Consider the following 13,891-nt stretch of genomic DNA (forward strand, 5'->3'; position numbering starts at 1 on the left):
GGAGGTGAAGGAGGGGAAAAGGCAACCTCCAGTACTAAAAGTATTTTTAAATGTTTTTGTCCTTTTGTACAACAAAAAGAAGGTTAAAAAAATTTAAATGAACAAAACATTGGATGCTCTGAAGGATGGCTATCTAACAAATGCAGTAATTTGTAAGTAGAAAGAAACAAGGAAGAGAGAGAAGGAAGCAAAGAAGCCAGGAAAACAAAACCAATAGGAAGATTACACTTCAAGCCTGTGAAAGGTTTAACTGTCCTAATCCTGGTGTTTAAGATCCTTGAAAACAATAGCCTTCTAGAAAGCAGATACAAGTAGCCAACAAAAGAACAAACAGCCAAACATGTACCTCTGTCAAGTTCCTGCGCACTGGGGATAAAAAAGGGGAGGGAACCAAAATCATGAACCACCCAGATAGTTCTTTTTTTTTATTATCTTTATTTTATATTGGAGTGGAGTAACAATGTTGTGTTAGTTTCAGGTGTACAGCAAAGTGATTCAGTACATGTATCTATTCTTTTTCAAATTCTTTTCCCATTTAAGTTACTACCAAGTATTAAGCAGAGTTCCCTGTGCTACACAATAGGTCCTTGTTGGTTATCTAACAACCCAGAGAGTTTAAATAGTGAAAGTTCCTGGAAGAACTTCCTGAGCAATGGCCTCAGTCCTTCCATTCACTTTATAGTTTCCTTTATATGCTGTGGCCCATTTGGGGTTCACTAAGGAGGCAAGGGCACCACCCATTTTCCTGCTTTTGATTTAATAAAGAAAAAAAGAACTTTATAATTTCCCATAAAGGCTTTCCTCCCACACTTTAGAGTTACAATGAGGTCAACCCTTTCACCTACAGGACCATGTAAATATAGGGAAATTAAGTCCATTTTCACAATCAAGAATGTTAAGACTATGTCAAACCCATTCTAAATAATGGAACATGTCCATGTCTACAGTCACAGGTGATGTCACTGGTGTACTTGACGTGAACTTGATTTGGGGATACTGAAAGACCCTTTCCAAATGTGAACACCTATGGAAAGACAAAGCTATGATAGGTTTTATGTGGCTTATATAAGTACAGATGTTAATGAGTATTAAATACTAGTTTCCAAAAAAAATACAAAAATAATATACTCACAAATCAATAAGGAAAAGACAAACAACCTAACAAGAAAATAAGCAAAACACCTGAACAGGTGAGAGGGCATAAAAAAAAACAAAAAACCCTAATTATCCAAAAATAATTGAATAGATAAATAAGCTGTGACATATTCATACATTAGAATATTAAACACTGAAAATGAATAATGAGATTATACGTCAGTATGAATGCATCTCACAAATATAAAGTTGAAGGAAAAAAGCAATTTGTAGAAGAATGCATACAGGATGGTACTAACTATGTACACTCTTAAAAATATTGCTTAGTGGGGGTCCACGATGGGTCTGATATTCAGCTAATATACTTTGGCATGGCTGGATCTGTTGCCAGCATCCATTATGAGTGGCAGTGCCTACACACTACCAGGTTGCTAAATACTTTGAAAATTAACATTCATATGCAACAAAACTGTAAAGAAATGCATTTGAATGATAAACACCAAATTCAGGACAGCTGCTACCTCTGTGGAAGAAGGGGTCACGACCATGTTAGGAACAATTTGTTTCTTAAGTATCATGCCAAAGCATGTAAGGACTTAAGGGAATGCTGATTTATGGCTTTTCTTAGGTTTTAAATAATGCATAATACTTTAAACACACACACACACACACACACACACACACACATCTATGACAGCAGAAGCTTTGAGCCAGGAATCTGGAGGTAGCATTTTTACTCCTTGTTCTGCCAATTACCAACTGTACCTTGCCATCCCTGAATCTTGGTTTGTCATCTGTGAAATAAGAGGATTCAGGTATCATTTAGGTCTAAAATTCTGAATTAAATTCAACATGATGGGTGTTGAACTCTCCGGACTCTAATAACGACCCATCACTTCTCTCACTGTACAAGTGTACAAATCATACATGAGACAAGACTTATTGACTCACTATGGATAGCACACGCACATTTTAATGGCCTTTAATTAAAGGCCATCCCAGGAATGGCCTTTAATTCCACCACACTCTCTCCTTCGTCATCCTTTGTGATGATGGCAGACCTTTGAGAGCTGGCTGGCTGTGTTTAGGAGAGCAGACCAAAGAATATCAGCAAAGGGGCGGGGACAGTTTAAATGACGCAAGACAAAACATACTTTGTATTTAGTTGTGCTTATAGGCTGTTTTATATAATCATGATACTCCTGAGGTGGAGAAACTGAGATCGTTATCATTAGTGATTTATTCAAGGACATAAAACTGTCTGGGACAAACCCAGGATTTGAATTCATCGTTGGTATCTTAGATAAGTTGAGTAAGATACTGCTCTTACTCAACTTACGATCTCTCCATTATTTCTCTCACACCCTCAAGACTCGTTTTAGAGAAGAGTTCCCCTCTATTCCCTACAATCCTACTTTGACTAGTTTACCAAGATTTGTACGGCACACAAAGCAAACTAGCAAATCCTTAGGTCACTCAGTAAATCACTGTAGATTTTAATATGTAGCTCACAGACTGTGGTACATAGAAGTTGGTTTAGAAAGTGCTATGACTTAAAAAGTAAATGACATTTCTTCTCATTACTTTAGATTAGGGTTTTCATACCATAATTTTAAGGAAATTGTTCTAGAGAAATTTTTTCTAATTCAAATCTTCCCCAAATTAGAGCTCCTTTCAGTCCTTTTTGAGTTACTGTTTCTCTTTAACTCTTTACTTCCAAGGAACCATCCATTACTGCATTGGTAAGTGGGGAGTTCTAACTAAATACTAGACACCCAGTCTTACCTCACCTTGAAATCTTAGCATTCTGACTGGTTAGTGGGAAAGTAGATGAGAAAAAACAGCTGAAAAATTAACTGTTGTGTGATTTGGAAGCTGTTTTTTCTAGGGTGCCAGCCAGCAGTGCCACTCTTCAACAGGTATTCATTTGTTTTAAAGATGTTGAATCAAGCAACTATGGAAATACAGGGTATCTGAAAAGGGGATTTGAGCTCTGAAGTAGTAGAACCTCAAACTGTGAAATCATCCCTTCTCCCAGGCTTCCCTTGTGACTTGCTACAGAGTTTGCAAGCTAGTTTCCATTTCATTTCTAAACATGGCAGAAGTTTCTCACCTGAAGAGAAACAACCAGAATTATTTGTTTCTTAGTTTATCCTAAAGATACAGTTCCCAGTTCTGTGGGCACAATTTACGATCTGATAAGAGGTCACATCATCTCAGGGAAAGAACAGAATGTACTTCTGTGTATACAAAATTATCTTTGTTGTTACTTGTAACATGCACAACGACTCCATTAGAAACCTGTCTGGCTTTAAAAAAAAAAAAGCCTATATCTGCCCACTTCTAAAGTTACTTTTTCTTCAGTATATATACTAAGTCATTGAAATATTTAGAAGTTATATACCTCCCTGTGAAGAAAAACTTCCTAAAACATAAATAATCCTTCTGACCCCTTAACTCCAGTAACTCAGATTACAAAACTCTTAAGTTTTCTTTCCACGGAATTTCAGATTACAGTTTTGAGATTTCTAAGAAATATTTTTTCCTTCTCTCAAAGCCTTCCCCATGGAAAGATCTCTGACCCATACCCAGCCCCCAAAACTCATATAATATAAAACATCCTCAAAAAGGAATACACCTAAGTAGTTCTCTCCCCATTGGTGAACAATTTGAACACTCTCAAGAAAATGTCTTATGCATTTTACAATATTTTCCTGAGTAGAACCAAAACTAGAACCCATGAAGAATCTGAGAAGTAGGACCACAAAGACAAAAGAAAATCTCTGTGTGGTCCTTTGGTTGAAGCTCCTCCGACTTATTTAGTTAAGAAGCTGACTAAGAGGGGTACTGAGATCTGTATCTGCTTAAAAAGCATACCTCAATATTTGCACATTCCTTCTGACATCTACAGTGCAATAAAAGTGAAATATAGTGATGTCTCCTTTGTTGTAGCTTGAGAGTAAGAAGCAGGTAAATTCTGCTTACCTGGATGAACAAAATTGTAGGTCCTCTATTTGATAATAATGATAAAACAGTAATAAGTATAGTTAATATTTATTTAGTTTGTAATTTGTGCCGAATATTTTACATGCACCATCCCTTTAATCCTCACAAGACAGACACTATCTACCCCATTTAGGGAAACAGGGAAGTTGAGTAACTTCCCTGAGACCACACAGCAAGTTACTGGCAACTCCTGCTTGAACACAATGTGCAGGCTCTGAACTCCATGTCCTTAAAGTTCCTAACAGGCAAGATATATTGAATTGACTAACTTATTGCACGATTTTATAGAGAAATTTACCAGAACACATATAGTCTGAACACTTCAACATATGAAGTAATTAACAGATTAATATAGTTACTAAAATGGGCTCATGTTAAATTCACATTCTGCGCTTTCTTCTCTTTAAAATAAATAAATAATAAGATGAAACCTGTTTTTTGTCCACTGTTGCAGTTAACTGGCAAGTTTGTGTAATAAATTAACTAACAGAACTGGTTTAGCAACAAATGAGAAGCTCAAGGTCTCTAAATTCTAATCCTAGGTATGTCACTGATTTGAAAGGTGATCCAACAGCATTTAACATAAGTTACATTTGATGTTTACAGGGCTCTCAGAACACAGTCTAAAAAGAAGAACCTGTATTTATGAAACTTCAATAATAAACCCTAAAACCAAATATCTGGGTGAAAAGGAAAAAGCTTAAAATCTAGCTATTTTGCCCAATTACTGCCAAGGTTCCAAATGTTTGCAAACATTCAAATGGGATAAACATAGAATTGTCCACAGTGATTATCTCTAGGGACAGAGACAACAGAAGTGGAAAGTGGAAATAATATGAGGACAGGCTTTTGCTTTTTAATATCTGTGTGTTGTATGTGTGTAGTTGGATTTTTGTAATTTAAAAAAAAGATTTTAAGACATGCTCAAAGTCTTCCCAGACTTAATTTTCATCTGCATTCATGAGCTTGACCTCAGGACTACACATTTCAAAGGGGATAACATTAAGGAAAAGAGCACCATTCTCTCTGCCCTGCTCGTCCTCTCAAATCCAACTACAACAAGGCTCATTTTATAAAGTTAAAACCCACTCGTAGCCAAACTTTTCCATTTCATCAGAAGCAAGAGAAAAAAAAAATCTTGGAGTACTTCAACCTTCAAGTAGTTCTAAAAGGAAAGGAATATCAGAACTTGAGAAATAAGGTTCATTATGAAACTCCCTCAACATTCTTCAGGTAACAAATACTAACCGCCCAATTACAAGGAGATTCTCTCCTTGTGGTAAAGAAGATGTAATGACAGCCCGAATGAAGAAATGATGAAAAGTGCCACAGAAGGCAGCCCACTGCCTTCCATACCCACTCACTCATTCTTCCTAGCCCCAGCTCTCCACTTGCTCCCAAGAGCTTGAACAGAACAATAAAAGTGAGAAATGCTTTGAAATTAGGGTAGATATTTAAATAATATCAGGCCTCTTCTCAGCTTCTATTTCTTCATCAATAAAAATACTATTTGTTTCCAATAATGATTTGTGAAGATGCTTAGCATAAAACCTGAGACATAGTAGGTGCATAATAAATGTTAGCTTCCTTCTTTCAGAACTAAATTTCCAACTGCCAGCTAGATGTCCACGAATCTTTGCGCTCAAAAGACCCATTAGCAGACTTTAAAATAAAGACTGATACAAGAGACAAAGAAGGACATAATGGATAAAGAAGATGTGGTACATATACATATAATATATAATATATAGATTATATATAATGGAATATTACTCATAAAAAGAATGAAATAACGCCATTTGCAGCAACATGAATGGACCTAGAGATTATCATACTAAGTGAAGTAAGCCAGACAAAGACAAATATCATATGATATCACTTATATGTGGAATCTAAAAAAAAAAAAAATACAAATGAACTTATTTACAAAACAGAAAGAGACTCACAGACATAGAAAAAAACAAACGTATGGTTACCAAAGGGGAAGGGGGGGGACGGATATACTAGGATGTTGGGATTAACATATACACACTACTATATATAAAATAGATAACCAACAAGGACCTACTGTATAGCACAGGAAACTATACTCAATATTTTGTAATAACTTATAAGGTAAAAGAATCTGGAAAGGAATATATATATGTATGTGTGTATATGTATGTTACGTCCACGTGTGTGTGTGTGTGTGTGTGTGTGTGTGCATTTAAAAAACTGAATCACGGGGCTTCCCTGGTGGCGCAGTGATTGAGAGCCCGCCTGCCAATGCAGGGGACACAGGTTCGTGCCCCAGTGCAGGAAGATTCCACATGCCGCAGAGCGGCTAGGCCCGTGAGCCACGGCCGCTGAGCCTACGCGTCCAGAGCCTGTGCTCCGCAATGGGAGAGGCCACAACAGTGAGAGGCCCACATACCGCAAAAAAAACACAAAAAAATAAAAAACTGAATCACTGTGCTGTACCCCTGAAACTAACATGACACTGTAAATCAACTATAGTTCGATTAAAAAAAAAAGACCCATTAGCCCACCCCATCACCAGACCATCGGTTTTCTCCCACACTTTCTCCCTGTGGTATCTCTCTTGCAAGTAATGGCAAGTAATGGCACCAATATTCTTTTCGGCACCTAATTTAGAATTCTCTCTCTTCCATCTCATTTTAATTCCCTCTGACTCTGTTCTCTGAATTTCTTCATCACTCACCTGGATTTCTGAAAACATCCTTGTAATTGGACTCCCTGCCTCTCCACTACATCTTTCAGAATGTTATTATGAAATAGAGCTCACACCAAGCACACGCTGCGTGTTCCCACTGACAAGAAGAATATGGTCCAAACACTTCCATGAAAAAAACATCCCAAGATCTAACCACAAAGCATCTATCCAGACCTCTCCCACTACAACCTGCCATGAGCCCTGTGCTTCAGTGTTATTCTTCAGCCCTCAATCTACTCTCCTCCATTCTCCACCCATGAAAGCCCTATTCTACACTCTAGACCCAGCTATACGCCCAGCTAAAACGTCAAATGTTCTCTACAAAACTAGCCCTAACTTCCCCAAAGGTGGCACTTTGCTAGCACCTCAGGTGGCACTTCTTTCATTCTGGATCATAGTAGAGTGATTTGTTTACAAGGTTATCTTCCCCCAGTTCCTGCAGAAGGGGAGCCATGTCTGATTCATTGCTGATTGCCCTCTAACACCTGTCACTTAGCCCCTTGTTCACTGCACCCTTGAATTGAATGTAATAACTAGCACTTACTACTATGTGTTCTACAATGTTCGATTACAGGTACTGTACTACCCGTTACATGTACTGTCTCAGTAATATTCATAACACTCCTATAAGTCATATTTTGGCATTTGTTTTACAGTTGAAGAAGCTCTACCCAGAGAGGTTTGTAATTTGCCCAAAGTGACACAGCTAGTATATGGCAAAGCCAGGATTTGAATCAGGGTCCATCTGACTACAGAAGTTACAATCCTAACCATTACACTATACCACAGACATTTCTAAAATCCACTTGTCCTTTAGTACTTATGCACCTGAGAGTATAACTCAAGTTCAAGACTCCAGTAAATTATATTTTATCCTATTAGCACATGGAGGCCATTTTTGGTTCTGCTCTAGTCCAGAGTCATAAATGAGCATGTCCACAGTCTTCCAGGTTCCTTTATTTTTCTCTTTTCTTACACCTACCCTCAACCCCCTTAAAAAGAAAAAAAGAGAAGAAAAATGATTTGGAAGGCAGGGACAGGAAGAGAATGAAATCATTCCTTCACGGTGGAACATACAACATTAACAGTAAGCTTATAAGGTTTAACAGGCATATATAACCTGAAAGAATATGTTGGATCATTTCAAAACATACTTTCCTAGCTCAAACCTGAAATCAGCAGCTGTTGCTAAGAAAACACATAGCCAACTGCGAGACAACATGGTGATTCATGAAAGAAGCAAGCTTACCTTCCGAGTCTCAGAAACCATCACCAACAGAGTCTTGGAACCAAATCATCAACCTGTGATTATAAACATTTGGGAGTTCCTTTTCATCTGGCTCGGAAGGAAATATAATCAGTTCTGGACTAAACACTGTTTATAAAATTAATTATTACACAACTGAGTTGGAGCTTCCTAAAATGAAAAAAGTGCCGAGACTACAAAGGTAACATACTTTCTTTTAAACAAAGTCCCATTAACAGAGGAAAATTTTTTACTCAGTGTCATCAAATGAGTAACTACAAAAGACAGTCAAACAAGAGATTGCTAGTCACCTATTTTCTTTGTAAACATACTAGCACGATAATAAGACACACCTTTAACTGCTTTATAAACAGAACTTATAGTTAATTATTTTTCTCTTTCTGAATCACTAGCTCAAAATTTTGAACTAAAAGCTCTAGCATGCATTATTCTATCAAACAATCCCATCAAACATTGACTATAACCTACCTTAGTACTAATAGCTCAGGTGCATTTGAGTTGTAGGGTTTTTTTTAATTTATTTGGGGGGCATGGGGAACAATCTTGAACAGCTTTATTTATTTTGTTGCAACTTACACTTCAGATAAAAATTACTTCTAATTAGCATTTTTAAATGAAAATTAGCTAACTCCTACGGTATGACCCATTAATTAATGTATCATTCAAAAGCAGCCAAACACAAAGAGCTCAGTCGTATTACTATCAGCTTTTCCTCAGGATATCACAACTTGTACTCCAAAGCCACAGTAGGAGAAAACAGGTAGTTTTCTACCTGTTTGTGAAAAGTCTGTGAAAGTTCATTCTGTCCCCTTTCTCCAAACATGAACTGTCTTATAGCCTGAGCTCTAACCTTGATAAGACTGTGTGTAGCATATAGATTAAGATAAGTGGATTTATTTTTTAAGATGTATTGTTCATCCCTAAACATTGACTACCTTTATCTTTCCAAATGAGGCAACATAACTGCCGAAATGAGTAATGAGAAATTTTAATTTAAATATATTAGAAATTTGCCTAGAAATCTGCAAAACCTTTTTATAATACCATCCTTCCTAAAAATTTGCCTTTCAAATTAAAGTTTCCCTTTCAAGCACAGTATTTCAATTTTGGTAGCACACGGATATATTTTTTCTTACTATTCTGGAATACTATTTATAAATATCATGTATATATTGCTATAATGATGATGAGAGTACATAAAATATTTTCACTGTTGTAACCAGTATATTTATTTTTAATGGATTTTATACTAATAGGAATATATATACACCTGCCCACACTACTGTTTTGTTTTACTCATGTTTTGTGTAAATGAACTCCAGACAAACTTTATCTATAATTTAACATGGAAACATGAAATGGCTATATGTGAATCGGTTTCAAATTCATTTCTAGCAACTTAATAGCTCAAATAATTTAAAATCTAATTATTTATGGATGAAATGATATGATGTGTGGAATTTACTTTAAAATAACACAGCACAGGGGGGATAGGTGAGGGTATAGGTAAAACCAAATTGGCAGGACTTGATAGCTATTGATACTGGGTAATGTTTACATAGGAGTTCATTTCACTATTATCTCTGCTTTTGAATATGTACTTAAAACTTTTCATAATAAAGTTTTTTTAAATCTAATTTACTTTTGTCCCAGTGTCAGGCATATCTTTACCATTTTGAATTCCTGTTTTACCCCCATAGCATTAATGTTTTACATACCAATTCATTCGTGCTAAAACAGTTCTTAAAGTACAATACAACGGGGTAAATATCACATTTCTAAACCATATTTGTAGAAATTAGGACCTGGGGAAGAAATCTCAGAGATCATCTAATCCTCTATGCCACTGGTTCACAATCTGGAGCATGCATCAGAATCACTTGGAAGACTTGTTAAACACAGATTGCTGGGCCTCACCCTCTAGGTTTCTGAACCAGTAGGTTTGATGCTACTGGTTCCTGGACCACACTTTGAGAACCGCTGCTCGATGCTTACTCCCATTGCCCAGTTCATATATCCATTCCACCAATTACCACATTGGAACACATGCTTCTCTACTTGTGGGCCTTCTCTTATGTGACAGTTAGCTTTCGAAGGGCAAGGGACATAAATTTTCATCAATGTGCCAGAGCCCAGATTGAATAAATATTTACAAAGTAAATTAATTTGTTGGATGAGTTAAGTTTTCTCACTCATTTATAGCTGAGTGTTTGTCAATGTATTGACATTCAGAATAGGAGCACATTTACATAACCCAGATGGAAAGGAGCTACTCATTGATAAAGGAAAACTAAAAGTCAGCTGGAACCAAAGCAACAAGTAGATAGCAAATTTTGACCAGTTCTAGAACTGCATCTCAGATTGGAGTTTTCAGTCAAATATGGACACTGACAAGCAGAAGCTTGAGGCTCACTTTGTCAAATGTGTTACTCTGACCTGAGGAGCTATAACCAAGTGCTCTTCATCTCATACACCACTGAAAGAAAGAAGTGCTTTCACACTCATCTATCAAAGTTTCTCAGGGTCTGGAAAATGTCAGCATGGGAGGACAGACTCTTTCTGCCTATCCATTTCCCTTTTCCTAACGCTGCCCAAAGGAAAGAAAAGAAGTACAGCACACTCATCAGTGCCTGTCTGGAGAGTTCTCCAAGTCCAGGTGCTCTGAATCTTGTAATACACCACAGTATCCTGAAGTATCCTTCTATTACAGCAATGATCAGCTCAATGACAATTCAGTGGGTTTAGTTTAAAAAAATGAACTATGCTCTGATTTCCAAATTTCACTGCCTCTTTAATGTTTATTCTAAAATTACAAGTTAGGGCTTCCCTGATGGCGCAGTGGTTTAGAATCCACCTGCCAATGCAGAGGACATGGGTTCGAGCCCTTGTCCAGGGAGATCCCACATGCCACAGAGCAACTAAGCCCATGTGTCACAACTACTGAAGCCCGCGCGCCTAGAGCCCGTGCTTCACAACAAGAGAAGCCACCGCAATGAGAAGCCCACACACCACAACGAAGAGTAGCCCCCACTCGCCACAACTATAGAAAGCCCGCGTGCAGCAACGAAGACCCAACGCAGTCAAAAATAAAATAAATAAATTTTTAAAATAAATAAATAAAATTACAAGTTAGAATATATTCATAAATATGAATCCAATCATCTCAATATGTATGATTTCTTTATTTTCATTTAATAATAGTAAAACAAAGAATATAACCTGCGTAACCGTGGGTCAATATATGATTTTTTTCTTGTTATTTAGATCCCTTAAAAAAATAATTGACTGCTCAAACAAAAAATAATAATGTAGTGTAGGGTCTATCACAGACAAAAAGTAAAATGTATGACAATAGCACAAAGCAGAGAGACATGGGAAATATATTATTACAAGGCTTTCATTGAAGTGGTATAGTATAACGCTTGAAGTTAAACTGTGATAAGTTAAAGATGTATACTATAAACCCTAAAGCAAACACTGAAATAACAAAATAAAGAATGACAGGTAGGGAATTCCCTGGCAGTCTAGTGGTTTCACTACCGAGGGCATGGATTCAAACCCTGGTCAGGGAACTAAGATCCCAGAAGCCAAGGGATGCAAACAAATTAAAAAAAAAAAAAAAAAACATTGTTAAGCAATTATACTCCAATAAAGATGTTAAAAAATAAAAATTAAAAAATTAAAAAAAGAATGAGTGCTAATAAGCAAAAAAAAGGATACAAACTATAATGACCAAAATTCAATTAATCCAATCAAAGACAGAAAAAAGGAAACAAAGAACAGATGAGAAAAACAGAAAACAAATTGCAAGATTATACATTTAAAGTGAACCATAATCAATAATCATTTTAAATAGAAATGGCCGAAATACCAGAATTAAAAGTCAGAGATTGTCACGTGGGGTAAAAAAAGCAATACCCTTCAAGGAGAAGAGGGATAACTCTCCACTCCTTAAATGTGGGCTACGCATAGTGACTTCCATCTCAAAAAGCAAAGGACAGAACAGGGAGAAAAGAGTAACTTTTTTATAGGAGGGAAACCTGACAAACACTACCTCAGCCAGGTAATCAAGGTTAACATGAACAGTGATGTCTTGTTGATGGTATGGTCCCTTGACATTGTATAATTAGAATACACAGTCTTTTCAAGCACACACAAAACATTTACCAAAATTAATGATATTCTGGGCTTTAAAATAACTCTCAGTAAATATAAAAGAATTTGAGCCATATAAGTTATGCTCTTTGACAATAAGAAAACTAAATTTAGAAATTAATAACAGAAAGAGGCCTGGAAAATCCACAAATGTCTGGAAACTAAGTAATAAACTCCTAAGTAGGGCTTCCCTGGTGGCGCAGTGGTTGACAGTCCGCCTGCCGATGCAGAGGACACGGATTCGTGCCCGGGTCCGGTAAGATCCCACATGCCGCGGAGCGGTGGGCCCGTGAGCCATGGCCGCTGAGCCTGCGCGTCCGGAGCCTCTGCCCCGCAGCGGGAGAGGCCACAATGGTGAGAGGCCCGCGTACCACAAAAACAAAACAAAACAAAAAAACTCCTAAGTAACTCAAGGTCAAACAATAAATCCAAAGAAAAATTTTTAAGCATTCTGAACTGAATAAAAATGAAATCACACCCTATTTAAATTTGTGAGAATTCCCTAAAGCAGTACTGTACTTAGGAAATTTACAGAACTAAACACCTATATCAGAAAAGAAAAAAGGTCGCAGTGACTTGAATAAGAGGAGTAAAATTAAACTCAAAGTAAGTAGAAGAAAGAAAATAATAATAAGGATCAGAGTAAAAATCAATTAAACAGAAGACAGAAAATACAAATGAAACCAAGAGCTGATTCATCGAGGTCAATAAAATTGATAAACCTCTAGCCTAGGGTTTCTCAACCTTGACACTACTGACATTTCGGCTGAATGATTCTTTGTTGAGAGGATCTCTCCTGTTCATTGTAGGATCTTTAGCAGCATCCCTGGCCTTGACTCACTAGATGCCAATAGCAAATGCCCACCCACCCCACCTCACCACATTGTCTCCAGACATTATCTCATCTCCAAAACATGTTAAGTGTTCCTGGTGGCAGTAGGGTAAAGTTCAACCCATATTCCAGCTCCATAAACAAAAATTAACTCAAAGTAGATGGACCTAAATGTAAAACGAAAGACTTCATGGTTTTACATTCTTTTATAGAGTTTTCCTATGAGTTTTATTAACTCTAAGGAAAAAAATCTTTGTGACCTTGAGTTAGGCAAAGATTTATTAGGTATAACACCAAAAGTATACTCCATAAAAGAATAAATTGATATATTGGACTTTAGTAAGATTTAAAACTTCTTCAAAGATCTGTTAAGAGAATGTAAGATGAGCAACAGACTGAACGTAAATATCTGCAAATCATGTATCTGATAAAGGACTTGTATCCAGAATATATAAAAAAACTCTCAAAACAGTTACTGAATAAGGAACTAACCCAATTAAAAATGAGCAAAAAATGCAAAGAAACTTCAACAACAAAAAAAGATATTATATGGATGGTAAATAAGCACATCATTGGTCATCAGGGAAATGCAAATTAAAACCACAATGAGATACCACTACACATCTAACAGAATGGCTATGAAAGCTTAACCATACCAAGTGTTGACAAGGACTCAGAGCAACTGGAACCCTCACGCACTAATTTGGGAATGTAAAATGATACAACCACTTTGGGAATTTGGGAATGTAAAATGATACAACCACTTTGGGAAAGTATGGGAGTTTTGTTTTGGTTTTTTTTTTTTTTTGCAGTACACGGGCCT

At 36.7% G+C, this 13,891-nt stretch overlaps 1 protein-coding gene across 1 annotated transcript in view; it reads right to left on the reverse strand.

Annotated features, from left to right (window-relative positions):
- Positions 1–8,135, reverse strand: part of SYNE2 (spectrin repeat containing nuclear envelope protein 2) — a 311,661-nt gene extending 303,526 nt beyond the window's left edge. Inside the window, exon 1 of the mRNA XM_024750801.1 lies at positions 8,064–8,135. The gene's annotated coding sequence lies outside the window, so the exon portion shown is untranslated. The remainder of the gene's footprint in view (positions 1–8,063) is intronic.
- Positions 8,136–13,891: the final 5,756 nt, after the last annotated feature.

The sequence above is a fragment of the Neophocaena asiaeorientalis genome, unplaced genomic scaffold (genome assembly GCF_003031525.2).
Source record: "Neophocaena asiaeorientalis asiaeorientalis breed wild unplaced genomic scaffold, Neophocaena_asiaeorientalis_V1.1 scaffold140, whole genome shotgun sequence".
In the NCBI taxonomy this organism is placed as follows: Eukaryota; Metazoa; Chordata; class Mammalia; order Artiodactyla; family Phocoenidae; genus Neophocaena; species Neophocaena asiaeorientalis.